General features: G+C 37.2%; 1 protein-coding gene across 6 annotated transcripts in view; it reads right to left on the bottom strand.

Annotated features, from left to right (window-relative positions):
• LOC137020307 (signal induced proliferation associated 1 like 2) overlaps positions 1–27,012 on the bottom strand; it is a 178,399-nt gene that overhangs the window by 120,387 nt on the left and 31,000 nt on the right. Inside the window, exon 1 of one of the 6 annotated variants that reach the window (XM_067385631.1) lies at positions 3,944–4,002. The exons of the other annotated variants lie outside the window; for them this stretch is intronic. The gene's annotated coding sequence lies outside the window, so the exon portion shown is untranslated. Of the gene's footprint in view, positions 1–3,943; positions 4,003–27,012 lie in introns of those variants that run through there. 6 annotated transcript variants of the gene reach the window in all.

The following is a 27,012-nucleotide window of genomic DNA, read 5'->3' as shown; positions in this document are numbered from 1 at the left end:
AATGGGCTGTTAGCAGAGCCATCTATCCATGGCCCAAATGAAATTGCTGGCCAGTAGCCCATATTAAAACACTCGTCCCTGAAGACACGGCACTTTTTCCTGATGTATATGATGATCCTTCCAGGACACTTGTTGCTGGAGGAACCACATTTCACAGCACAGGCCGTATACTAGAGAAACACTTCATGCAGCACTCTTAAATAGAAGCAGTCAAAAAACAGGACAAAAAAGAAGGAAAACCATATTCAATATGACTATACATTAATAATACAGATTATACAGAAATCCATATAAATTTGTGAGAGAAAAAAAACACATCCCTAAGCAGTGATCTGATCCAAGGAAGTGCTGTTTACTGCAAATTAAACAAGTGGCACATCCATTGGGAAGTGAAGAGGAAGATGCACTGTCAATAGGCTAGAGTTCATTCACTTTGCATATTCTAACAGAGTAAATTATGTCTCTATTGTGCCTTTCCTTGAAACAGGAAGATACCAAGACAAAGAGCAAGAACTGACTTTTGACCCCTTGATGCATTAGACCACCTAAGGCTTCTGCATTCGACATAATGATGAGCAAAGTCAGAAAGAGAGTGAATAATGTTTAAAATCTATCTAAATACGATGCTTTTAATCCTCAGTAATAACCCTGCTGCAAACATGAATCTTGGAGTAAATATGTTAAGGTATTCAGGTGCTCTAGTTTATGCACTGCTGACATTGTAAAACTAAAACAATACCCTTACAAAAAAGTTCTGTATAAATATTGATCATGAAAATGTGCAATACTTGTCTAAGATGCACAAGTCTGAATGACATTTCTCTAGCTCTGAGGTTTAATCTGGATCCCATTTCGGTTGTGGGCTGAAACTGCTTCCAAAAACACAAAAATTATTTCAAAACCATATATATATTTCAGAAGCACCCATGGAAAGAAAACAATATCAAAGTCGTGACTGGGTCGGTTCTCAATCGTACCCTTGACTTTGATCTTGTACAGCTGGTGGAACGCTTCAACAAACCCGTATAGCGTCTTGACTAGAGAAGCTCACTCATGTTTGTTCTTGGCCACTCTAAAGGAGACATCTGATGGCTCAAGCTCCTTGGTGGGCCTCTTCCAAATCAACCATCTGTTGTGGCAGCGTTGGAAAAGCTCTCATACAGCGCGGCTGGCAGAGACGATGTGCCTCAGCAGGCCACAACAATATACCACCACCAGCACCGCACGTCAGCCATTACTAGACGCACAAACCCACCGCCTGCCTTCCCTATAATGGCAACCTGTCATGCAGCGAGAAAGCACTTTACTCGAAATAGGGTACAGAAGTCCATTTTTCTCTTCTTCAGCAAAGGTTCAGAGAAGCGAGGTGCTTATCCATCAGAAAATTGTCAAATGTAAGAGCTCAGACTAAATATTACATGGTTTATTTTACATCTATTTTATGAGTTTAGCCATTTTTCACAACACTGTTACCAACATTTGGTAACACTTTACTTGAAGGGGTGTGCATAAGACTGACATGACACCTTCATAATCATGACATGACACGTGTCATGAATATGAAAGAGGTTTTATGAATGTTTATGACAACTGTCATTAAGTGTCATTCGCTCAATTATGTCATTTTTAATGCAAAGATGACATTGTTTGAGATGTCCAAGTTATGACAACTTGACATCATTTAGCTTTATGGGTTAACATTGCATTAAACTGTCATGTGGTTGGTTTTGACATGAGGCCATTATAATAGTGTCATGAATATGTATCTTCAGCTCAAGTACAGTGGTACAAATTGAACTTGTCATTAAAATGTCATTAAGTGACAATACTCTGACAAATAATTTTATAACAGCGTCATGACTATTTTTCATTTCATGTTTTTTTTTTTTTTTAAGTTTCCTCCAACAGAAGGTCAGATAATAGACAATTTCAAATTTCGTAAAAAAGATGACACTGTTATAAAATAATGGTAACAATTTATTTTAGGGTCTTTTAACTAGTTGCTTATTACTATAAGCATTCATATGGCTAAAATATTGGCTATTTATTAGTACTTATAAAGCACATATTAATGCCTTATTCTGCATGACCTTATTCTACATTCTTAATCCATACCTAAACCTAACAATTAACTATAATAAGCAGTAAATTAAGAGTTTATTGAGGTAAAAGTCATAGTTAATGGTTTATATATGTGTTCCCTATACTGAAGTGTTACCAAAATAATGTAATGTAATGTTAACCCATAAAGCTAAGTGGTTTTTTAAGTTTGATAATTAATCTGCTATGTCATGTTTATGACGGGTTATGATGTTTTGCTAATGTCAAGTTGTAATGACAAAGACACTGACAGGTTATGATGTGTTGGTTTATGTCAAGTTGTCGTAACAAAGACATCTCAAACAATGTCATCTTTGCATTAAAAATGACATCATTGAGCGAATGACACTTAATGACAAAACATGCATAAAACCTCCTTCATATTTATGACACGTGTCATGTCATGATTATGAAGGTGTCATGTCAGTCTTATGCACACCCCTTCAAGTAAAGTGTTACCCAACATTTTTTAAAGCAACGTTTAAGTCACGTTGAGCAGACAACAGGTTCAATTGAAAAATAAATACAAATAATTTAAAATAAAATTAATTAAAATAGTTCACTATAATTAATTGAATACCAAGTCAACAGATTCCACACAGAAAAAAAGGGATTTGTGCTTCATTCTTTAAAAAAGTATGTGTGCCAGAAAAATATGGACATCTGAAAAACTTGCTGCACGCACAGGGTTTGGAGAGGCACTGACCTATCAAAGAGGACAGACCCCATCAGAGCTGTGAGAGTGTTAATGTGAATCTGTTAAAGCGCAGAGGTCATGGTGGGAAGTGCGTTTTTCACTTGTGTTTTCTCACCTACAACAGCTCAGGTCAGAGGAAGTGCACTTAGTCACAGCACAGTCAAATAATGTCAACTGAGAGCAAAAGCTTTGAAACACCTTCACAAAAACTAAAAAATCTTGCCAAGTCAAGCATCATTATATTGCTCATAGTTAGTGTTTCAGCGTGTTTACAGCGAAAGCGACCGGTGCAAATCCATTTGTTCTGCGTGTCAGAAGTAGCACAAGCGCTTGAAATACGTCAGAAATAGATTGGGGCATCAGTTTACTGTCGGGAATTTGTTGTGTCGCGCTGCATCCGGTGTAGACAGCATCACTGATTATAATGGGTTCTGTTTGCTAAAATATGATTGTAAAATATTTCCTACATATTACCTACACTGAAAAAACTTGATGTAAAATTTACTTTGTAATAATTTGAAATATTTACTTGCCGGTTCTAAGTGCAAAATATTTCAAAGAAACAGCAAGTAACAATAAATTAAAAATGAAATTTAGAAAACGTAAAATGTACTCTAATAATCTTCATGTACAACTTCAAAAAATACTTTTTACAGTGTGTTGCAAGGGACATTTACTTCAATCTTGAGCATTTAAGATCAGCTGATTGCTATAGCTAACTAGTCCGAGACCTTGATCAACTAGACAAGTCTGAAAACTCAGTAATTCAGTTCCAACATACACATTACATATAGTGAAGCATTCACAATGACAGTAATTTGCAACTAAGTGGCCAGAGAATTTCATTGAGTTCAACTTTCAAGTAAGCAGTGACACAATGTGACAACTACCAATGGGGATACAGATCCACCACCTAAAGCACTAGTCGAGAAACGCCTACTAGCACCAACACAGAGACTAATTAATCCATTAAAAAAAATCCCTCTCAGTGAACGACTCTTAAACTTTGTAAACCCCATTTAATTATTCCACAAATATCTGAATGCTTCTCAATAATTCAATCTTTTAGTGCTGTTTTTGACTCCAATCCAGACAAGTTCAACAGCAGCAAACAAAATTAGTTAATTTGAGAATCATTTAACGTACCCAAAATACACCTCCTAAATCCACTTGACATTCAATCCACACCGGTTCCTACATCCACTGCTTGAGTACAGGCCATCAAATGCATCATTCTGGAAAGAAACATCTTGAAATGATCCAAAACAACTGGCTGGAACCCTGTCCTTCTAATATAAAGACAACGAGAACGAGGAAAGACGGAGGTGAAAGTTGAGGAGAAAGGGCTGGCAGGCACTGAGGCAGAGTTAGCTAAAATGTTCACAGCTGCCCTGGTAATCTGCGCCCTCCCAACCCGCACACAACGGCCTCATTATCATATGTAAAGGGGCGGTGAGGGGGGCGCTAGACTGTGACATTCAACTTTACTGGGAAATAAAGAAGAACGACACAAAGACTAAAAAAAGCTCCATTGTTCCGCCACGGTTCAATACGTGACCTTCTAGATGCCGAGAGATGTTTTTGGCGCTGAGACGGACACTGGAGGAATCTGTTTAGCTCTGCAGTCGGACCGTGCAAAAGATTTACCTGACAGATAAACATTCTGCATGGAAACTTTACATTTAATCATCCAGCCCGAAACATCTGCATATTTTCAACATCAAATCTGTAGGCGACCACCAACATCTGGAACAAACAGAAGCGTTCTAGACATCACACTATGATTCATATGCTCAGAGAGAGAAATGCGACTGCTGAACATTACCTTCTTCTGGAATACTCTTCAAACTTCTGGGGTGCTTTAATTCATTATTAACTGTTCACCTGAGGCGTAGTTTAATTTAGTACTTTGCAGCTGCCTTTTGTAGTGTTTGTTTGTTTTTTAACTGACAGACTTCTGTATTGACCAGGACAATAAAATGTGTTTGATATATGAGCGTTTACAGATTATTGATGGATTAACGGCGGCATTAGCTCCAAAATCACCACAAGAAAATGCTCAACTTCCACTTTCATGTTTTTAGGATGGATGGATGGATGGATGGATGGATGGATGGATACAGAATGACAGACAGCCAGTGAACATGACAGACATATATATGAAGAGAGAATGACAGGCATTAATAGAAAGAGAGAAAACGACAGACAGAACAAACAACATAAAACGACTGCACAAACAGAGACAGAGCACAGACAGAGAACAATAGATCAAACAAACAGACAGAATGATAGAATTATAGAACTATAGATAGAATGATAGACAATAACAGACGAAGAGAATAACAGACAGATAGAATGACAGAACCATAGAATGTACGATAGAATACAGAATCATAGAAAGACAGAATGATAGAATGACAGAATGACAAATACAGAACAATAAAACAAACGATAGAAAGACAGAATGATGGAATGAACTATAGAAAGAGAGTGATAGAAAAATAAAATGAACAATAGAAAAAAATATAGAACAATAAAACAAAAAACAGAACGATGGAATGTATGACAGTAAAACAGAACGATGGAATGAACGATAGAAAGACAGAAGGACAGTGTGATGTAGCACACATGGTTAAAATGAAAACACCTTAGACATGTTTGTTAAGATCTTTATTTTGTTTGTTTTTACTTAGAAGCAGTAACATGGAAGGTGCACATTCCATGGTGACTGCTGGTAATGTGGAACACTCAATAAGGTGGTGAAATCAAGAAATGTGTGAATATTAATGTATGCGTTTCATTTCTGTGTCTTACAGGTTCCTGGAAAGCCCAAAAAGGAGTGGCCCACGAACAGGAAACCAGTTTTATGGCAACCTGAAGGGGAGGAGTTAGTCAATCAAGGATATGTGGATTAAAATGTCTTTTACATGTATACATCGATGAATTATTATGGAGAGAAGCCTTTGGTTAAAGGAAAACTTTCTCTTGGATGTGACTTGTGATGTTGAAAGTCTATGTGAAGTGTGAAATGTCCTGATTAACAAATGGAGTGTTGGGATTGGTCCGTTTGAATACTAAGGGAGGGGGCCAGGAGAATAAAAGACGAGTGGAAATGCTTGAACAAGAGAACTGGTGTATGTTGGGTCTGTAGCCAACCGTTTCGTTTTTTTTGTTTTCTTGTTATGTCTTGAGTTGTACTCAAAGTAGTTTTTTTTTATTATTTGTTTTTTTTTTTGTTTGTTGTTTTTTTTCTCCCCTGTGTTATTTTGCCCAATCCATTGGACATGTTGCCTTGGCTTTTGCTGTGTATAGACACTTGAATCTTTGGATCCTGAAAATAAAGAACTTTCCATGGACTTTTTCTGGAGTTTTGCCATTTCTTTTGCGGTCAGTCAGCCACGGTATCGACCATCTTACCACAGACAGAATAATAAAATGAATGACAGAAAGACAGAACGATGGAATGGACAGAAAGACAGAACGATAGAACAATAAAATGAACGACAGAAAGACAGAACGATGGAATGAATGACAGTAAAACAGAACGATGGAATGAACGATAGAAAGGTAGAACGATAGAATAATAAAACGAACGACAGAAAGGCAGAACGATGTAATGAATGACAGTAAAACAGAACGATAGAATGAACAATAGAAAGGCAAAACAATAGAATAAAACGAACGATAGAAAGACAGAACGATGGAATGAATGACAGTAAAACAGAACGATTGAATGAACGATAGAAAGGTAGAACGACAGAATAATAAAATGAACGATAGAAAGGCAGAACGATGGAATGAATGACAGTAAAACAGAACGATGGAATGAACGATAGAAAGGTAGAACGATAGAATAATAAAACGAACGACAGAAAGGCAGAACGATGTAATGAATGACAGTAAAACAGAACGATAGAATGAAAGATAGAAAGGTAGAACGACAGAATAAAATGAACGATAGAAAGGCAGAACGATGGAATGAATGACAGTGAAACAGAACGATGGAATGAACGATAGAAAGGTAGAACGATAGAATAATAAAACGAATGACAGAAAGGCAGAACGATGTAATGAATGACAGTAAAACAGAACGATTGAATGAACAATAGAAAGGCAAAACAATAGAATAAAACGAACGGTAGAAAGACAACAATGGAATGAATGATAGAAAGAGAACAACAGAATAATAAAACGAACAACAGAAAGACAGAACGATGGAATGAATGACAGTAAAACAGAACGATGGAATGAACGATAGAAAGGCAGAACGATAGAATAACACGAACGATAGAAAGACAGAACGACGGAATGAATGATAGAAAGACAGAACCATAGAATAATAAAACGAATGATAGAAAGGCAGAACGATGGAATGAAAGATAGAAAGAGAACAACAGAATAATAAAACGAATGATAGAAAAGCAGAACGATAGAATAATAAAACGAACGACAGAAAGACAGAACGATGGAATGAATGACAGTAAAACAGAACGATGGAAAGAACGATAGAAAGGCAGAACGATAGAATAACACGAACGATAGAAAGACAGAACGACGGAATAAATGATAGAAAGACAGAACCATAGAATAATAAAACGAACAACAGAAAGACAGAACGATGGAATGAATGACAGTAAAACAGAATGATGGAATGCACGATAGAAAGACAGAACGATAGAATAAAAGAATGACAGAAAGACAGAACGATAGAATAATAAAACGAACGACAGAAAGACAGAACGATGGAATGAATGATAGAAATGCAGAAGGACAGAATAATAAAACGAATGATAGAAAGACAGAACGATGGAATGAGTGAACAAATGAATGATCAATCAACCGATAGATAGATAGATAGATAGATAGATAGATAGATAGATAGATAGATAGATAGATAGATAGATAGATAGATAGATAGATAGATAGATAGATAGATAGATAGATAGATAGATAGATAGATAGATAGATAGATAGAGAACAGACCGACAGTGGCAGACAGAGAGAAGGTCAGATGAAGCGCTGGTTCTCAATGGTTCTGGAACTGTAACGGAGGATGTGAATATCACTCAGCAGTGCTGCGGCTGCTCTGGCATCAGTGTGTTGTGCTGCTGTCGAGTGTGTTTGTTGATGGTTGGCTGGTTACGGTCTGTGTTCAGCAGTGCAGTGCGCTCACAGCTGGTTTTACTTCCACTCCTCACAATGACGTTCAGTGTGTGTGTGGAATAATCCGGTCACTCGTCTACATCAGTACATTCATGTTCAGCCTCACGCCCTCCCCCGTTCCTCCTCAGCATCAGTGCAAGGAAGAAAGAATCTAATAAAGGACCATTTGAGTGGAAGGAAATGGCGGAGCTTAATTACGCCAAATTCAAGTAAGTCCGGGCTTCCTTTCAGAGGGATCACTTTGATCTGCTGCGCGGGGTGGAGGAGGTTGAGGACAACATGCCGTCTTAGTTTCAATTTGAGGGATGTTTGGGAAAAAGATGGAGTCCAGAAGGCCTCCACTGAAGTAACTGGCACAACAGACCCACACACACACACCGTCCAGGCACTCATGCCCACTTGAACAGCAGGACCTGGAGGAGCTCGGCATAATTCACATGAAAGTGAGGCTTTTATGATACGTGAATGGGCACTGCAGATGCCACACACAGAGAGCTGAGAGTGTGTGTGTGGATGCACTACTTCTGTAGCTTCTGCAGTGAGTAATTCTGAGTTTGCAAAATATGCACTATATGACAGAGCACACAGAATTCCCACAATGCAATGTGTTTGACGTCTCTTTCCAGTGTGACGAGATCAAAGCAAGATCATTTTTTTGCTTCTTGACACATTATTTGATGTCCTTGCACTGCCGAAAGGACATTTTTACAAATATAAACAACTATTTATTTCTGAGATAACTCAATTAAACTTGAGGCTGACAGATAATCAGTTTGACTAAATAAAAATATATAATAATAAAAAAATTTTTTTTAAAAATTGGTCAAAAAACTAATTAAAAATGGTTCAACAACACTTAATCAAAAAAGTAAACAAACTTGAATGGGTATTTCTGTGCATCGGCAATGAAAAGATAATATTAGGCAATATTTAGCGTAGGGCTACACGATATTGGAGAATATGTCTATGTGTTGTATAATTTAAACTGCGAATACATTATATATAGAAAGCGATCAAAGAACGCTCCCTTTACAATCACTGGAGCTGTCAATCAAACAGAGCGAGTTTATCAGTGACTGAGTTCTGGACTCGCACCAAAACTCATGTTTTATTCATTGAATCTCTTAGTTACATTGTGTTTGCACTGTTAGTTATGATGAAAGCATTCGTTAGTGTGCAGAAATTGACGAGATCACTGCTTTCATGTGATCAACAACATGTCTGTGATCGACTACATGTTCATCACTGCAACCTTTCATGCCACGATATAAATATAATGCGATAAATCAGCGCTTTTCACGATTAGTTAACCTTGAGAGCTGTAATAGTAAAAACGTGCTAAAAGTTTTTAAGAAAGTAATACTTAGCTATTTCATATGCAAATATGTCAGCCAATCACAGCAGTGGGCGTTTACACTCAAGTCTCACAGCAGACACGCCCCTTAAAACAGAGCGTTCAAATAAGAAGGCTAAAATCAGGGTAGGAAAAAATGCCTTTTACTTCTAAATTATTAAAATTTCTGATGTAAAATCATAATAACATTATAAGTGCACCCAGAAACACATTCTAAAACAATAAAACAACGCAGTTCATGACCTCTTTAATGACAGACAGCAGCAGGATTATTAGGCTGCTGTCACTTTAAGAGCTAACGTACAGATCCAATATAATGATACGCATCGGTTTTCTTTCTTAATTGTTTACGCTCATGTAAGCCACAAGCGCCTGTGTTTACAAGGACACTTGCAGAGATGGGCATTTTGACATAATTTTGTCCGCTCAAGACACAAATAGAAAACTAAATTCAGTGTTCGCATGCTGTCTGTGCAGCTTGAGCTTTCTTTCACGTCTTCTTGCGCTTGAATGGTTTAAAATCACTTAAAAGTTTAAACTGACTAGGGGTGTGCACAAATAGTCGAATATTCGACCTGTAATTAATATTTGAAAAAAAAATACTATTCGAATTTTACCATGTTGCTTTTCTGGCCGTAAATGCAGTTGTCGTCGGCCTCGCGAAGTTTGGAATTAATTGGATGAAAATGATCTTACAAAATGTAATTACTTTTGATCAAAAGAATTAATGAATCCGAGTTATCATAATATCACCACCATAATGAGAAAGCACATGAAATCAAAACACCAGTCGAATGAGGAAAGACAGCTGTCCATCACTGCATTCACGAAAGGTAAAAGCGCAGCTGTAACATTACCCCAATAAGTGAGCCGAGAAGATAACATCTAATAGCAAAATGATTTTAAGGCAAACGCTTCCTTTAAATTTCGTTAAGGGAGACATATTTATGAAGAGAAAACACACAGTGCTACTGTTAGAAACTTAGCTGAGCATACCGTTATATATTATCGTAATCTTTTGTTTCGTCAGAGCAGGTAGTTTTCTCAACCGAGCATGTGGATGTTGTTTTTCTCAACATGAACATGTGAAACAATATGAACACGTCACGATAACCATATGCTGACTTCAGTGTATTATGTATGTTTTGTATGATAACTGGCGCTGTCTGCTTTATTAGCGTTTTTCCCGTTCGCGCTGATTGAGCTTAAATGCTTTTGTTCTTTATATTGTTTTGTTTGCATATATTGTTTAATGCTTTAAACTAAATGAAACGTAAGCTTGTTGTGTATATTGCCTAACAGCAAACTTGTTCAAAATTGGTTACAAAACCTTGATGATTTAAAAAAATAACGTCCTTCTCGTTTAACCTCATTTAAATAAACGAATATTCAAATATTTGTTTATTTACGGGCCCAAATATTCGAATAAAATTTTTTGGAAAAATGCCCATCCCTAAAACTGACAGGACCTAAAACGATAATGCATGATCAAGATTAAAGATAAAATTTGCAGTTGAATCACGCCTGGTCCGTACGGATCAACTACAGTCCCTACACTTGACATCGCACATCCTGTGATGTAACTATCGTGGATGCGCACATTCCAATATCGTTGCTAAAACAATATATCGTGCAGCCCTACTCTACTGAATTACACACAAAGGGCCCTATTTTAACGATCAAAACGCAAAGTGTAAAGCACACGGCGCAGGTGCACTCAGGGCGTGTCCAAATCCACTTTTGCTATTTTAATGACGGAAAAACGGTCTGTGCGCTGGGACGCATTTTTGAAATGGGTTCATCGTTATAAGTAGTAATAGGCTAAATTGAAAACAGGTAGCCTAATTCTAATACACGCAATGACTATTCATCATTACATTTTTATATTTATGTAGCCTACACAATAATATTCTTTTACACTGTAATCCTTTTGTTTTTAATATTTGGCATGTTTGTGTGATGCGTATCCCTGTGTGTAATAAGCAAAGTCAACGCGCACTGTGGAGAGGCGCAGTTTCTACCAACGCGCTCTAACAAAAAAAATATTGCGCCACTGACTTTAGACTTTAGACCAGGTTTGAGTTGTTCTATGGCGCAGTCTATTTTCAGCTCCTTAAAATAGCAATGCGCCGGCAATGCGCCTGAACACACCTCTTTTTTTAGACCAGCACGCCCATGGGTGCACTAACTGGCGCAAATGCATTTACTAATTTAAGGACGTGGCGCTGAACGGGAAAACGCGAACGGCGCCGGACGCAAACTAGCAAACACACTTGCGCTGCGCCTTGCGTCGCATTGCGCCGGGTATATTATAGGGCCCAAAAACTGTGGAAATAATGCAGTGTACTACTGTTTTTATCATTGCATACTGTTAGAACTATGTTCTAGTATAAACATAGCCGGACACTCCAAAGCAAAACAGAAGACAGTCTATAGTCTGCAGATTTTTTTTTTTTTATCCATACTGAAAGAAAAAAAATATGCTACACCCATCAGAATATGTCTGATATAACGCTGTGTACATGTGTAAAACAGAAACCAATCTAACAACAACAAGTACTGTTGCTTAGATGGGATCGCTTTGTCTCATCGTGCCAAGTTAGGACACGGTGTGACTCTGAAATGCAAAGGCCATCTGGTCATGACGGGCGTTACAGCGAGGCTTACGTTTCAGAGGAGTGTTCTGGAGGTTTTCAGTGGGCGGCAGGGGAGTGTGTAAATAGGATAATGAAAATGACCTAGTGGATGAAAGCAAAACACTTCTGGGACAGTGATGAATGCCTAAGAACAGATGTCATGTAGGGGCCCCTCGGAGGAACGTGCCTCATGTGGGCCACTTCACATACTGTATGTTCAACACGATAGAGAGTCAGGTATGAAAAAGTATGCATTGGTGGACACAACTTTAACCCAAATCAGCTAATATAGTGCTTACTAAGACTGGAGTAATGTGAGGTTAAGTGTCATGATCAGGGTCACAACAGTGATATCTAAAATATGGAGGCCATTTACACCTGACTGCATGTGTATAAATACATGTAAAAGCCTCAAAAGTAGAAAAAGACTGGACTGAACAGCAGCCACACACTGAACAAGGCCAGGTCAACCAGAAACGTGGTCATTAGTCGGCCAACTTGACCACAGCTGACTACAACAAGGCCACTTGTTTGGCAGGAAAACGTCCCAATGCAAAATGAGTCAGTGGATTGCACTGAACAATACGGCTTAATCCAATAATGAATATGGAAAAATTTCGAAGTAACTTAACTAAATAAATAAACTAAATGACTAAATAATGAACTAATTGACTAAAATAACTAAACTAAAAATAACTAAGACAACTAAATGACTAAAACAAATAACAAAAATTACTAGCTAAACTAAAATAAAATAACTATAAACTAAACTAAATAACAAAATGCATAACTAAATGTACAATAAAATAACGAAATGACTAAAATAAATAACCATAATAACTAACAAAAAAATAAATAAATAAAAAATAACTAAGCTAACCGACTACATTAAAACTAAATAACAAGATAAATAAATAAAGTAAATAATTAACTAAATGGACAACAAAATAACAAAGTTACTAAAATAAATAACCAAAATAACTAACTAAATTACGGAGCCCCGCATATGACATGCTAGAAAAAAAATTAAATTGTGCGCACAATTTACTAATTCGTTCCCTCGATTTATAAATCATGCGCACCTTTTAGTAAATCGAGGGAACGAATTAGTAAATCGTGCACGCGATTTAGCCTACTGTTTTTTTCCTGCATGTCATGTCTAAATAAATAAACAAAAAAAAAAAACAAATAACTAGGCTACCCAACTAAATTAAAACAACTAAATAACTAATTAAAGTAAGTAACAAAATAACTAAATAAACAACAAAATAAATAAAACAATTGCTAAAATAACTAAGCTACACAACTAAATTACGAAATAAATAAATGAATAAACTAACTAAATATTAATATATATAAATGAGCTCATCGCAGTGCATTCTGGGATTGCCTTCTCTTTACCTTTTGGACCAGTATTCATGTCAGAAGTAAAAATGTCACAGATGGGAGTTTTACTTACTCAAAATTATTCTAAGGGCAGAAAGGAAAATGACTAGTTTACTGATTCAACCAATGAAATTGCAGCAGAGGCGGGGTCAGGAGGCATTTGTAGGGAATCTACAGACAGATACGTCATTGACTGCTCCTGGGTGCTTGCATGTATTGTAAATTAAGTGAATTTACGATATATTTTGTTAAAATTCCCAGATAAACTCCCATCAGCAAAAAATGTGGTTTAGATAGGCAGTGCTTTACATTTTAAAACAGAGTTAATATATTCACAAAGAATATTACGCAAAGATCATATGCCTGTAGAGTGCAATTAATTTGTCATGTTATTCAATAATCCATCAAGGCTGATTCTTCAGATTGATCTGCTTACAGGGACGCCAAGAGAACGTCCCACAGCAGCTGGTGAGCGATCCGGGCATGCAGCACTCAGGAGGTCTGTCTATTCATTCACGGTTTCGCTCTCAATCTTACCATCCCTCCATCTGATGTCAGCTGTCAACGGTAAACACACAGTCGCTCCCATCAACTCTCACTAGTGTTACGGAGAGGGAACGCGCAACACATGACTGACTCATTGCTAGGCAACCTCAGCATGATCCGGCCGTCCCCACTGACTAATTTGCTTTTAAAAACTGAAAAATTAAACATCACTAATGAAATATGATATGTTTGCAACCCATTCTCCTTTGGTATTTGTGACTATATGGGAGTGCAACCGGATATTTAATGAGGAAAAAAAATGTAGGGCAGTACTTGGTCAAGAGTGTGCATTAAGAAAACAAACAGGGACAATTTTGTTTGTTTCATGTTGACTTTAGGAACCTCACCTCTACACTACTGGAGGGTGTTTTCATCCTGACACAAAGACGTGTGTCATATTCAGCTCTGGCAGGCTTTGTTTAGTCACACCAGACAGCGAGCAGAATGCTGGCACCACAGGACCACGACTGAGCCACTCGACCAAAACTCATACACCAACAGACATTAGGAGGCCAAGCGTGAAGGTTTAACTGCTGCTTAAACAGACACACCGGAATAAATCACTCACTTTTGATTCAATCCAATAATGTTTAACTGAAACATGCAGAAAAAACCTGTTTGCCAAGTCAACAACATCATATACTCTAATAATGTTTTAACACAGCGATTGGGTTGTTTAAAACCAACGATTGGGCTGTTTTAACCCAGCAACTGGGCTGTTTTAACCCAGTGAATGGGCTGTTTTAACCCAGTGAATGGGTTGTTTTAACTCAGTGATTGGGCTGTTTTAACCCAGCGAATGGGTTGTTTTAACCCACCGATTGGGCTGGTTTACCCTAGCGAATGGGTTGCTTTAACCCAACGACTGGGTTGTTTTAACCCAGTGATTGGGTTGTTTTGACCCACCGATTGGGCTATTTTACCCCAGTGATTGGGTTGTTTTGACCCACCGATTGGGCTGTTTTACCCCAGCGATTGGGCTGATTTAACCCAGCGAATGGGCTGTTTTGACACACCGATTGGGTTGTTTTAACCCAGCGAATGGGTTGTTTTAACCCACCGATTGGGCTGGTTTACCCCAGCGTTTGGGTTGTTTTAACCCAGCGAATGGGTTGTTTTGACACACCGATTGTGTTGTTTTACCCCAGGGATTGGGTTGTTTTGACCCAGCGTTTGGGTTGTTTTAACCCAGCGAATGGGTTGTTTTGACCCACCGATTAGGCTGGTTTACCCCAGCGGTTGGGTTGTTTTAACCCACCGATTGGGCTGGTTTACCCTAGCGAATGGGTTGCTTTAACCCAACGACTGGGTTGTTTTAACTCAGCGAATGGGTTGTTTTAACCCACCGATTGGGCTGGTTTACCCTAGCGAATGGGTTGCTTTAACCCAACGATTGGGTTGTTTTAACCCACCGATTGGGCTGTTTTAAACTAGCAAATGGGTTGTTTTAACTCAGTGAATGGGTTGTTTTAACCCAACAATTGGGGTTGTTTTAAACCAGCAAATGGTTTCTTTTAACCCAGCGATTGGGTTGTTGTAACCCAACAATTGGGTTGTTTTAAACCAGCAAATGTGTTGCAGCAGTTGGATTAAAAATCCCCAACCTGTTGGGTAATTTTATTTAACTCAACTATTGTTTAAAAAAAAAACATTACTGTATTGTTTGCTTAACATGTACCCAAAATTTGTTGGAAATTAAAATGTATTAAAATGTTTAATAAATGAACATTTATTCATAAGTTTAATGAATAATATTTAAACAATAAACATTTATTGCTTATTAATAAATGTTCACCTTTTGATTATTATTGTTGCCTCTAGTAATTATGTGTCTGATTTTTCATTTCCAACCTATATTGGGTTCATTTTAAGCCAGACATACAGTCATTTTTAAACAATAGTTGAGTTAATTAAAAATGCCCAGCAGATTAGGCAAACATTTAACCCAATCGCCGCTGGGTTTGTCCATTTTCAACCCAACTTGGGTTGTTTAGGGATGTGCAACACTATATATTTTCAAATGCAACTAGATTTTGCCATCTTAAACTGTGATGGAACGAGATTAATCTATGAATCTACACAGACTTAAAAACAAGCACTGATTGGTGCACAAAGGCACATCACTGACATACCATCAATTTTTTTTTTTGTTTTTAAATGGATTTTGCATAAACATGCGTTGCTCAGCTCAGGTGATAGAAGGTCAGTAACTCTCTTGAAATAGTGATTCATTTTGTTATATAATGTTGCACTAAAGCTGCTTTAATAAAATCATGACATGTAACTTCTCTGATTTTTCGCACAGGTTAGGAATGCTAACAGTAGCAGCTGTACCTGTTTTAGCACACCGAAACAATCTGAAAAATCTCCGAGATCTCATTCACATTAATGCACGGACACTAAAATATCACAGCTAAAATCTAGATAAACCAACTAGTCATCTCATCGACTGACTAGCTGTTTGTTTCATTTCTCTGTCTCCACAGCTGATGATTTCATATGCAGGGCTGGAACTTGACACCGCTGAGTCTAAAATTAGCACATGAAAAATAAATGAATGGCTTTGGAGGTGATTTATATAGATTTCATGTTCTGAGAGCATAAAGCAGTGCTGCCAGCTGACGGGCACCGTGACAGGGTGTGGGTACGGGTACAAGAGGAAGGAAAACACAGAGAGAGAGCGTGAGGCTTTCCATCAGCTCCATCACCTGTCTAATACAAAAACTGACAAACTGAGAGATAAGGAAAGAGCTAAAAGCACAGAGGGAGGTTTTCTTGCTTTTGCCCAGATGCAGGAAAAGCCGTGAAAGAGACTGCGAAGTCATAACTAGGCATGGGCATCAGTACAATGAAACTGGAGAGGTGACCACAATGATTGATTATCAAAACACATTAACTGCATGACTTCAAAACATTTCACACAGATCAAAGTCCAGTAAAAATGGCATTATGGTAATGTCCTTGAATATGCAAGAGCCATTTTGACCAAATCATGTCAAATATTTCTCCCACTAAATAAAAAAATAAAAAGGTTGCAACTTTTTATCCCACAATACTGACTTTTTTTCTTAGAATTGCAAGATTAAACTCGCAATTGCAAGTTATAATATCAGAATTGCACGATATAAAGTCGCTATACTCAGAATTGCGAGTTATAAGTCAGAATTGAGTGATATAAAGTCAGAATTGAGTGATATAAAGTCAGAATTGCGCGATATAAAGTCAGAATTGTGAGATATAAAGTCAGAATCGTGAGATATAAAGTCAGAATTGCGCGATATAAAGTCAGAATTGTGAGATATAAAGTCAGAATTGTGAGATATAAAGTCAGAATTGAGTGATATAAAGTCAGAATTGCGAGTTATAAAGTCAGAATTGAGTGATATAAAGTCAGAATTGTGCTATACTCAGAATTGCAAGTTATAAAGTCAGAATTGCACGATATAAAGTCAGAATTGCGAGATATACTCAGAACTGCGAGATATAAAGTCAGAATTGAGTGATATAAAGTCAGAATTGCATGATATAAAGTCAGAATTACGAGATATAAAGTCATAATTGAGTGATATAAAGTCAGAATTGCGTGATATAAAGTCAGAATTACGAGATATAAAGTCATAATTGAGTGATATAAAGTCAGAATTGCATGATATAAAGTCATAATTGTTAGATATAAAGTGAGAATTGTGAGATATAAAGTCAGAATTGAGTGATATAAAGTCAGAATTGAGTGATATAAAGTCAGAATTGCGCTATACCCAGAATTGCGAGATATAAAGTCAGAATTGAGAGATATAAAGTCAGAATTGTGAGATATAAAGTCAGAATTGTGAGATATAAAGTCAGAATTGCGCTATACTCAGAATTGCGAGTTATAAAGTCAGAATTGAGTGATATAAAGTCAGAATTGCGAGACATACTCAGAACTGCGAGATATAAAGTCAGAATTGAGTGATATAAAGTCAGAATTGCGCTATACCCAGAATTGCGAGATATAAAGTCAGAATTGAGAGATATAAAGTCAGAATTGTGAGATATAAAGTCAGAATTGAGAGATATAAAGTCAGAATTGTGAGATATAAAGTCAGAATTGTGAGATATAAAGTCAGAATTGAGTGAAATAAACTCAGAATTGTGAGATATAAAGTCAGAATTGAGTGATATAAAGTCAGAATTGCGCTATACCCAGAATTGCGAGTTATAAAGTCAGAATTGAGAGATATAAAGTCAGAATTGTGAGATATAAAGTCAGAATTGTGAGATATAAAGTCAGAATTGCGCTATACTCAGAATTGCGAGTTATAAAGTCAGAATTGTGAGATATAAAGTCAGAATTGTGAGATATAAAGTCAGAATTGCGCTATACTCAGAATTGCGAGTTATAAAGTCAGAATTGAGTGATATAAAGTCAGAATTGCGCTATACCCAGAATTGCGAGTTATAAAGTCAGAATTGTGAGATATAAAGTCAGAATTGCGAGATATAAAGTCAGAATTGAGAGATATAAAGTCAGAATTGTGAGATATAAAGTCAGAATTGTGAGATATAAAGTCAGAATTGCGCTATACTCAGAATTGCGAGTTATAAAGTCAGAATTGTGAGATATAAAGTCAGAATTGTGAGATATAAAGTCAGAATTGCGCTATACTCAGAATTGCGAGTTATAAAGTCAGAATTGAGTGATATAAAGTCAGAATTGCGAGACATACTCAGAATTGCGAGATATAAAGTCAGAATTGAGTGATATAAAGTCAGAATTGCGAGATATAAAGTCAGAATTGAGAGATATAAAGTCAGAATTGTGAGATATAAAGTCAGAATTGTGAGATATAAAGTCAGAATTGTGAGATATAAAGTCAGAAATGTGAGATATAAAGTCAGAATTGCGAGATATAAAGTCAGAATTGAGTGATATAAACTCAGAATTGTGAGATATAAAGTCAGAATTGAGTGATATAAAGTCAGAATTGAGTGATATAAAGTCAGAATTGCGCTATACCCAGAATTGCGAGTTATAAAGTCAGAATTGTGTGATATAAAGTCAGAATTGAGAGATATAAAGTCAGAATTGCGCTATACTCAGAATTGCGAGTTATAAAGTCAGAATTGAGTGATATAAAGTCAGAATTGCGAGACATACTCAGAACTGCGAGATATAAAGTCAGTATTGTGAGATATAAAGTCAGAATTGCACGATAGAAAGTCAGAATTGCAAATTCGCAATTCTGACATTTTTCTCAGAATTGTGAGTTTATATCTCGCAATTCTGACTTTATAACATGCAATTGCGAGTTGTAAAAAATTGTGAGATAAAAAGTCACAATTACTAATTATTTTTTATTTAATGGCAGAAACAAGCTTCCATACATCAGAGTCATTTGTTTGTGAATCAGACTACATTGGTCACACTGACATTTTCTTTGTGTTATGTACGCAACAAAAAAAAAATTTACTGTCTTTTTATTATTTTGTTTCATATTTAATAATTACTGTGCAATTATTGTGTTAACTTAAAGTGATCCTATTATACTTTTTTCAATGTTTATCTATCTTTAGTGTGTAATGTTGCTGTTTGAGCATGAAAGTTGGTGGCATTGATTTAGAGAGTCCAAAATCGGCGTGGTTAATGTTGGGACTGGCCTCTATCAGTGTGCCAAATTTCATAACTTTCCCACAAGCAGTTCTATGAGCTGCCATAGACTTCCAGAGTGGAAGAAGAATAAGAACGAAGAATAATAAACAGAACACCAACGGATACAATAGGTGCTTGGCCCCTAACTAGCAACTCACTCCATCTCAAGTGGTCAGATGATTTATCTGTCGAGTGCTCTCAATCAAACAACCAAACTGCTCATTTATAGTCTTACTGGTGGTTTAAATTGGTGTGATGCGATGAAGAGTTTATGTATTCGCATCTGGAGGTGAAGGTTCATGGCGGCCTGCTGAACAGCTGGGTACCAAACACAACCGACAGAGCGAATAAACAACGACAATGAGGAAATGGTGGCAGCTTTAAACATCTGTCACATCCCAGCAGGAACTTCCACTAATTAAAAGAGAAACTCAGACAACAGATATTTGATTAACTAAAAACCGCTAACTTATTCTCCAAAGCCCCGACGTACCCCGCGGGGAGATGGCTTCGATAAAACTTCATGAGAATCTGACTGTTCGCCTCAGTCACGCAGCTGCCGTCTCTTTCTCTCTCTTTCTTTTTTTAAGTGTCACTTTGAAAGTGCCATTGGAAACATCTGTTCTGTGGGCATCAGCCGTGAGACGCAGGGCCGGTTCTGACAAGACAAGCATCAGATGAATCCAAATCATGTGGAAATGGCCAGACAAAACCAATAAAGCCACATTGACCAGTTCTCAAACCAGCGACAGATAAACAAAATGGAAAGAAGGGAAATGCAAAAAAACAACAATTATTATTATTATTATTATTGAAATGGGTTAATATTAATATAGGTTTTTTACTTTATATAATAATGATAATATAGAGAGGTGGAGAGAGAGAATTCCTAGGTTACAAAGCACTATTTAAAGGAGACCTATAATGCCCTTTTTACAAGAATGTGCTCAAGTTTGAGCTCAAAATCCCCCACAGATCATTTATTATAGCTTGTCAAATTTGCCCCTATTTGGGTGTGAGCAAAAACACGCCTTTTTGTGTGTGTCCCTTTAAATGCAAATGAGCTGCTGCTCCCGCCCCCTTTCCAGAAGAGGGCGGAGCTTTAACAGCTCAACAACAACAAAGCTGGAGAATCTCACGCAGCCAAAATGAGGATTGTCAGTAACAGTGTTGTTCAGCCTTACATTGTTCAAACTTGAACTTTGAGCGATGTAACTTTCAGATGTTGTTTATGTTCAAACAGCAACATTACACACTAACTGAAGTTAAAAAAATGAAATCATAATCAAGGACAAGGATAAGTTGTGAAAATGTGTCTTTCAATATTACACATGCGATAGAATAAAACGCCAAACCCACCAAACATCAGCTAGGATTAATATATTCTCACATACAGTGAATAAAACCCTTATTAAAAGGAGTGGAAAGGAACAGAACATGGTCATTTCCATTCTCTCATCCCGCTCTCATACGGGGTGGAGTGGAAACATTCAAGGAAATTCTCATGAAGAGAGAGAGAGACGAGGTCCGAGAGTGGCTGCTACTTTTTTTTTCTTCTGAAAAGAATCTCGCTGTGTGTCCTTCATTGTGAGAGTCTTCCCTCAGGCTCAGTGCACTAAAAAAATCCATTTATCCTTCCTGAGAGTTTGAAGCGGCAAAGAAAAGAGCTAAAGAATCCGGCAGGAGTCACGTGCCGGGTGACATGGCTTTTCCCTTGTAAAGACTATGGGCCTGTCCCACTGCCTTGGGTCCTTCAGAATGGGATCATTCCTAATGACAGCAGAAGAGAAAAGCCCAGTACATCTGTTCCCAATATTTGCATTTCTTTGGTAGATTTCACAATGCACCACTTGACTCGATGGATAAAGGACATTCTCATTCAGGCGTGAGAAACAAGCCCCGTGAATGAGTTCCTCTTTCATTCTGTGAATCAACTCATCGAGAGACATGCATTTACGTTTTTTAAAAAATGAATACGCCTGACGTGATGTGTGTGATACTGCGTTCTCCTCTCCGACCCTGGTTTGAACCAGAGATGTGTGGAAATATATGCATGCAGACATGCAATATAAATGAGGGCTGCCATTCAAAATGAGACCAAATTATTCTGCAGGATTCATCAGAATAATCTGGAGCATTCCATTTTAGATCATTTCATCAATGGTGCATTGACAACGTCGGCAGCACTAAGTAGAATTGCAAACATAAATATAGCTGCGAGCAATTGTTGTGGTTCAAGCGCTTTAAAGCCTTTAAGTGCATGCATAAAAATGTATAATGTTTCATTTAGCAAGGCTGTAACCATCTCAATCATAGATGGAAAAGACAATTTACAGCCAATACAGGTAGTTTACCATAGCAAATATATGTTTTTAAAGCTTTTTAACAGTTATAGTGCCACCTATGGTCCGATCTCCATAAAAGTTGGCATGCTTCAGTCATATGCTGCATGTGCACACCTTTTTTTGTGAGTTTTTGTTTAGGATTTAAAGGCATTTGAGTGTATTTTGGTGTGCCCATTTTCTAAATGACCCTGTTATTGCTACCCAAAGGGTAAAGTTCAACATTTTTTTTTTGATAATTATTGATCTAGAGAGTCCAGAGAATTGTGCTGCACTGGTTTGGTTCCGATCGGGCGAAAAACATAGAACTAGTTCGCAAAAGTAGGTTTTTTTATATAATCGTGAATATTTAATGAGTTATTTGATTGACAGCAGTGGTTCTTGAGGCAAAGTTGTTCAGCATGAGGAGATCTATCAAATGATATGAATATTTTGTGGATGTGTGAAACACCACATGATTACAGAGCCGTAAAATTCTTTAGCACCACCTAGTGGCCGATATCTTTCAAAATTTTACAGACCTCTAGGACCATGAGTAAAACATGCCCACCAAGTTTAGTTCTGATTGGCCTCTGATAACCTTGTCTAATAGGTGTTCAAAATTCATGAGCCGATGGCGGCCATGTTTTTCGATAAATGCCATTGTCCTCAAAGACAATCATGGCTCCTTGGACCAAGACACTGCATGCCAATTTTCAAGTCAATCGGACTTTTATTTTAATGTTTTTTTTAATGTTATAGCGCCACTAAGTGTCCAATTGTCCAATTTTTACTGTGACCACAGATCGAGCCCATACACATTTGTACCAAATTTGGTGAAAATATCTCATTCCGTTCAAGAATTATAGCCATTTTAGTAAATGTGGCTCCGCCCACTTAGAACATTTTGGCACCCCTTAGCGAATGTGAATCAAAATTTCGAACTTTTTTTTGATAACTTTTGATATTCAGTCTCCAGAGAACATTATAAGGCATGATAACGATATAAGGCAGTCTACGACAAACAGTCTGGGAATTATGAGCAGTTTTGCGTTTTTGATTGCTGTAGCGCCACCTATTGGTCAATCGGGGACATATCTTGTTAGTCTCTCCCCAAATTGAGACCTCTCATCTGGCCATGTTTCAAGTCTCTAGGCCTTACAGTTTGGTCTTCACGATCAGTTTTACGGCAGAAGAAAAATAATAAAAATCCTTACAATTACAATAAACAATGACAATAATAAACAATTAACAATAAACCACAGAAAACAATTAGAGAATGTATCGACACTTATGCACACAAATGGAAGTAGACTAGCACTCAATTGCATTATAATGCATTATGGGACTTCAACTAGGAGGAAGCAGGATTGATACACAACACAAGCTATATTCAAACCTACATGAGCACCACGTACTGTAGTACACGTGTTTAGATCTGTGCCACGGATCTAATTCATGACAGCACCATCTGAAGTGCTGTTTTCTTCATAAAAGAGACTGTGTTCAAAGCTCAGAAGAATTTCAAGGCATAAATGTTTATATAATTCAGAGTGACATAAAGAGAGCTTCAGTTACACCAAGAGAATGTTTCTTCCAAGCCCTCGAGACGAGATCAGTCACCAGATGAAAAATGAACAGAGAACGGTGCTTGTCCTTAATCGCAGCACCACTGGAGCCGAACTACATGGACCCAAATAAACCCGTCGTTCCTATTCCCCTCTCCCTTATCACCTCACTGCAGGGATTCTGATTGAAGTCTGGAGATGTTTTCAAAGCTTTGGACGGCTGCATGGTACTGCAGAGGATCTTCTCCTTCACAACTTCATTTCACAGCCAGAGAAAAAAGTCCCCCTGAAGATATAATAAAAGCCGCCACAGATAAATATGACATTTACGATGAAGAAAGCTGCAGACTTGAGATTTGTTAAGCCCAAAGGGGACCAATTTAAGGAAGTTCCACAAAAGAGTTACTTTAATTAATTTACTGAAGTTTTTTTTTGCAAAATTGCAGTCCGCAGCATGGGAACAAACTCTCCATAAGCTATCACATGGGTTATCTTAAGCTTATATTCTTACAGGCCTCAGATCACATGCTACATTGAGCCGAGCTGTGGGGTCTGTGATGGGTCTGTAGCGGGAACCTACTGCTGAACGCCGTTCTGAAATCAACAACTAATGGAAACTACATACAGATAACATATGAGTATGGGTGCGAGATATTGGCAAAAAATAAAATCTCGATATTTTGGGGGATTTTTTAGGCAATATTTTGCCCAGAAGGTTTTTTTTGCTAGTACCAGAGCTGGTTTAGGCCTATCTAAAAGGTGGCAGCCTGTCTTAATGAGTGATTCATTTGATAATTCATTCAAACAATTCATTCAAAATGGTTGATTCATTTAGAAATTAAGCAAATGACTGTCTTTATGAATGGGTCATTGAATCATTCATTCAAATGATTAATTTAAGAACACAGATTCATTCAAGTATGAAACATTTTGCTCTGCAGTTCTGCTCTGGCTTTGTTTGGAACTAAAACAGACAATATTGTGACCAAAACACTCAATATTAACTTCCTGTTTGTTGAACTGTTGAATAAAATCAATATCACATTCATGATCACGCTTATGTGCTGATATTCGGGAAAACCACACTCTTGCTTGTGTGTCGTTACTTGACTTACTGTTATAGGCTAAATATAAAACAACAACAAAATCATACAGGGATATTTTTTGCCCACATAACTTAAATTATAGAAGCATTGTAACTGAATTTTGATAGGCTTCATCACACAGTCAATGCTTTTGGACTCTCAAAACGTGTTTTTGATCATTTTTTCCAGTGTGTGACATACTTGATAATGTCAGCTCGCATATTGTTATAAACGACAATTGATATATTATTGTACATGATAAATATTGCACAGCCCTACACATGAGCCAAAGCCACAAGACTGTAAGTCCATATCAAGGGTGGAATGAAAATCTAAAGGACAAAAGTGGAAGAGAAAATCATATACAAATACATGCTTTCGAATTCAATCTGACTTTAATCAAGTCATTGAGTTGGCTATTGGACTGGACGACCAATCAATCGATCATAGAGAAACCAAAAATAATTACGCTGGTTACTGGGTTCAGATGGAGTTTGAATGGTTGTTAACATTTTCAACTGTATACTCTTAAAAATAAAAGTTCTTTATTGGCATTAGAGCTGCATGATTAATCATAAAAAGATTGCAATTATTTCTGTGTTACAAATATTCAAATTATCACAGAAGTACTGAAATAAAAGTTTAAAGTTATGATATAAACACTGATGTCTGCGATAGCGTGAGCAAACCACCTTTTGAAACTAACTTGGCGCTTCAAATAACGGTTGTATCAATTACATAATTACGCCTATAGTTGGCGACAAGTGACTTTAAGAAATGCATTTGTCATTGAATCATTCATTCAAAAGATTTGTTCAAAAACACTGATTCATCCAGTAATGAAACAGGTATTTATTAATGAGTCATGAATTCATTCTTCAGCAATTAATATTTTGTCAGAACCTCTAGTAAATTACATGTTATTTTCTTTAGTTGTGTATTCAGAATCATGGGAGAATTGTGATCTTATTTGAAACTAAAAAAATCGAGATTCTCATTTTATCCAGAATCATGCAGCTCTAATTGGCATCAATGGTTCCATGAAGAACTTTCCATTCCACCAAAGGTTCTTTATAGTGGAATAAAGGTTCTTTAGTTACTTTAAGAACTGTTTACTGAAATGTTCTTTGGTGAACCAACAATGATTCTTCTACAGGGGCTTTTGCACCATGAAGTTACAGGAACTCAGTCATAAGAAGTAGCCACCAGGGCATTCCACTGAGAATTAAACTTTCCTGGTTGCATTCGCACCACATAAGCCGGCCAACATTGATGTCATTTAAGAACGGAGGATGAGTTTCTTTGGTTTCGTGATAATGGAGATCGAATGTTGATTTTATGTGACTGAAAGAGCAAAAAGGAGGGCTAAGTGACGAAATCTCCTACGACAACTTGAAGTGCTACATATTATCGAGGCTGAGAAAAGAACACAACGGCGAAGACAAAAGGTGACAGCTAAATGCCGTCAACATTACCTTTCTGGGTTTGTTAGTTTGTGGAGTAAGTATGCAAACTATAGTTCATATTGTTTCACCCTCCAATTTCATTTTATGTCAAGTCTTTATTTTCTGAACCAAATTATGGAGAGTAGCATCAATAAAACTTATTGATGACAGCAAGTAATATTGGTATAGATAGTATCCTAATGATACCCATCCCTACTAAAAGACTAGTCCGACATTGTGATCTATTCCCAGTCATTAGATGGTTCAAGCTGTTTTAGGTGGTTGACTATCATCTGGATGGGATTTGGCTAAGCTGGAAAACCATCTCAGACTAGAAACACACTAGTTGCCATAGTCCAAAATCCATCTTGACCTCATTTTACCAGCTTTTGGTTCTGCGTGCTCAGCCAGAGCCCTTGGCCTTTAGGTCAACTGCATTGTGTGGAAACCTGTTATGTTTCATATCTACAACTTAATCTGGTTTTATTTAGATTATCCAGCAAGACTGACCAGAAGTGAGCTGGTCACTGTGCAATGATAATCAAAGTGATGAAACCACTTTTCAATTGAGTTAGTTTTATTCCACCATCTGCCTGTCAGGACCAAAAGCTTAAAGAGGATTAAAACAAACTCATGATAAAACAATATTTTATGGAAGTAAACCATGTTTGTCACATGTGGCATTTGCTGGGATTACTGCACTGTAAATATGTTCCAGACTAAAAGTGTAGACAGCTTCAAGTTCAAAGACATGGATGTTTATGACCTGGTTTCAGAGAAACCACCTCCTAAAAACATTTACTACCCATCCGAAAACCACCATGCTGACATCATGTAACAGAACTGCAATAATAAACTCAATATTTCAAAGCAACGAAGAACATCTCTGTTGCATAACAATCCTTTCAATTCATTCCGTTCTGGTACAATGTGTAGGGAATAATGCATCTGTCTCATCCCTTCTCCATTTCGCCCCATGGCTTCTGTTTAACTGAGCATCCGTACCGGGAACTTGGATTGAAGCTTCCAGAGAGGATGATACTCTGAGAAGAGGGGGAGGGAAGGTTGAAGCCACAGAT

This window comes from Chanodichthys erythropterus, chromosome 5 (assembly GCF_024489055.1).
Source record: "Chanodichthys erythropterus isolate Z2021 chromosome 5, ASM2448905v1, whole genome shotgun sequence".
In the NCBI taxonomy this organism is placed as follows: Eukaryota; Metazoa; Chordata; class Actinopteri; order Cypriniformes; family Xenocyprididae; genus Chanodichthys; species Chanodichthys erythropterus.
The sequence above is the reverse complement of the archived record's forward strand: the minus strand, read 5'-3'. Positions and strand labels throughout refer to the sequence as shown.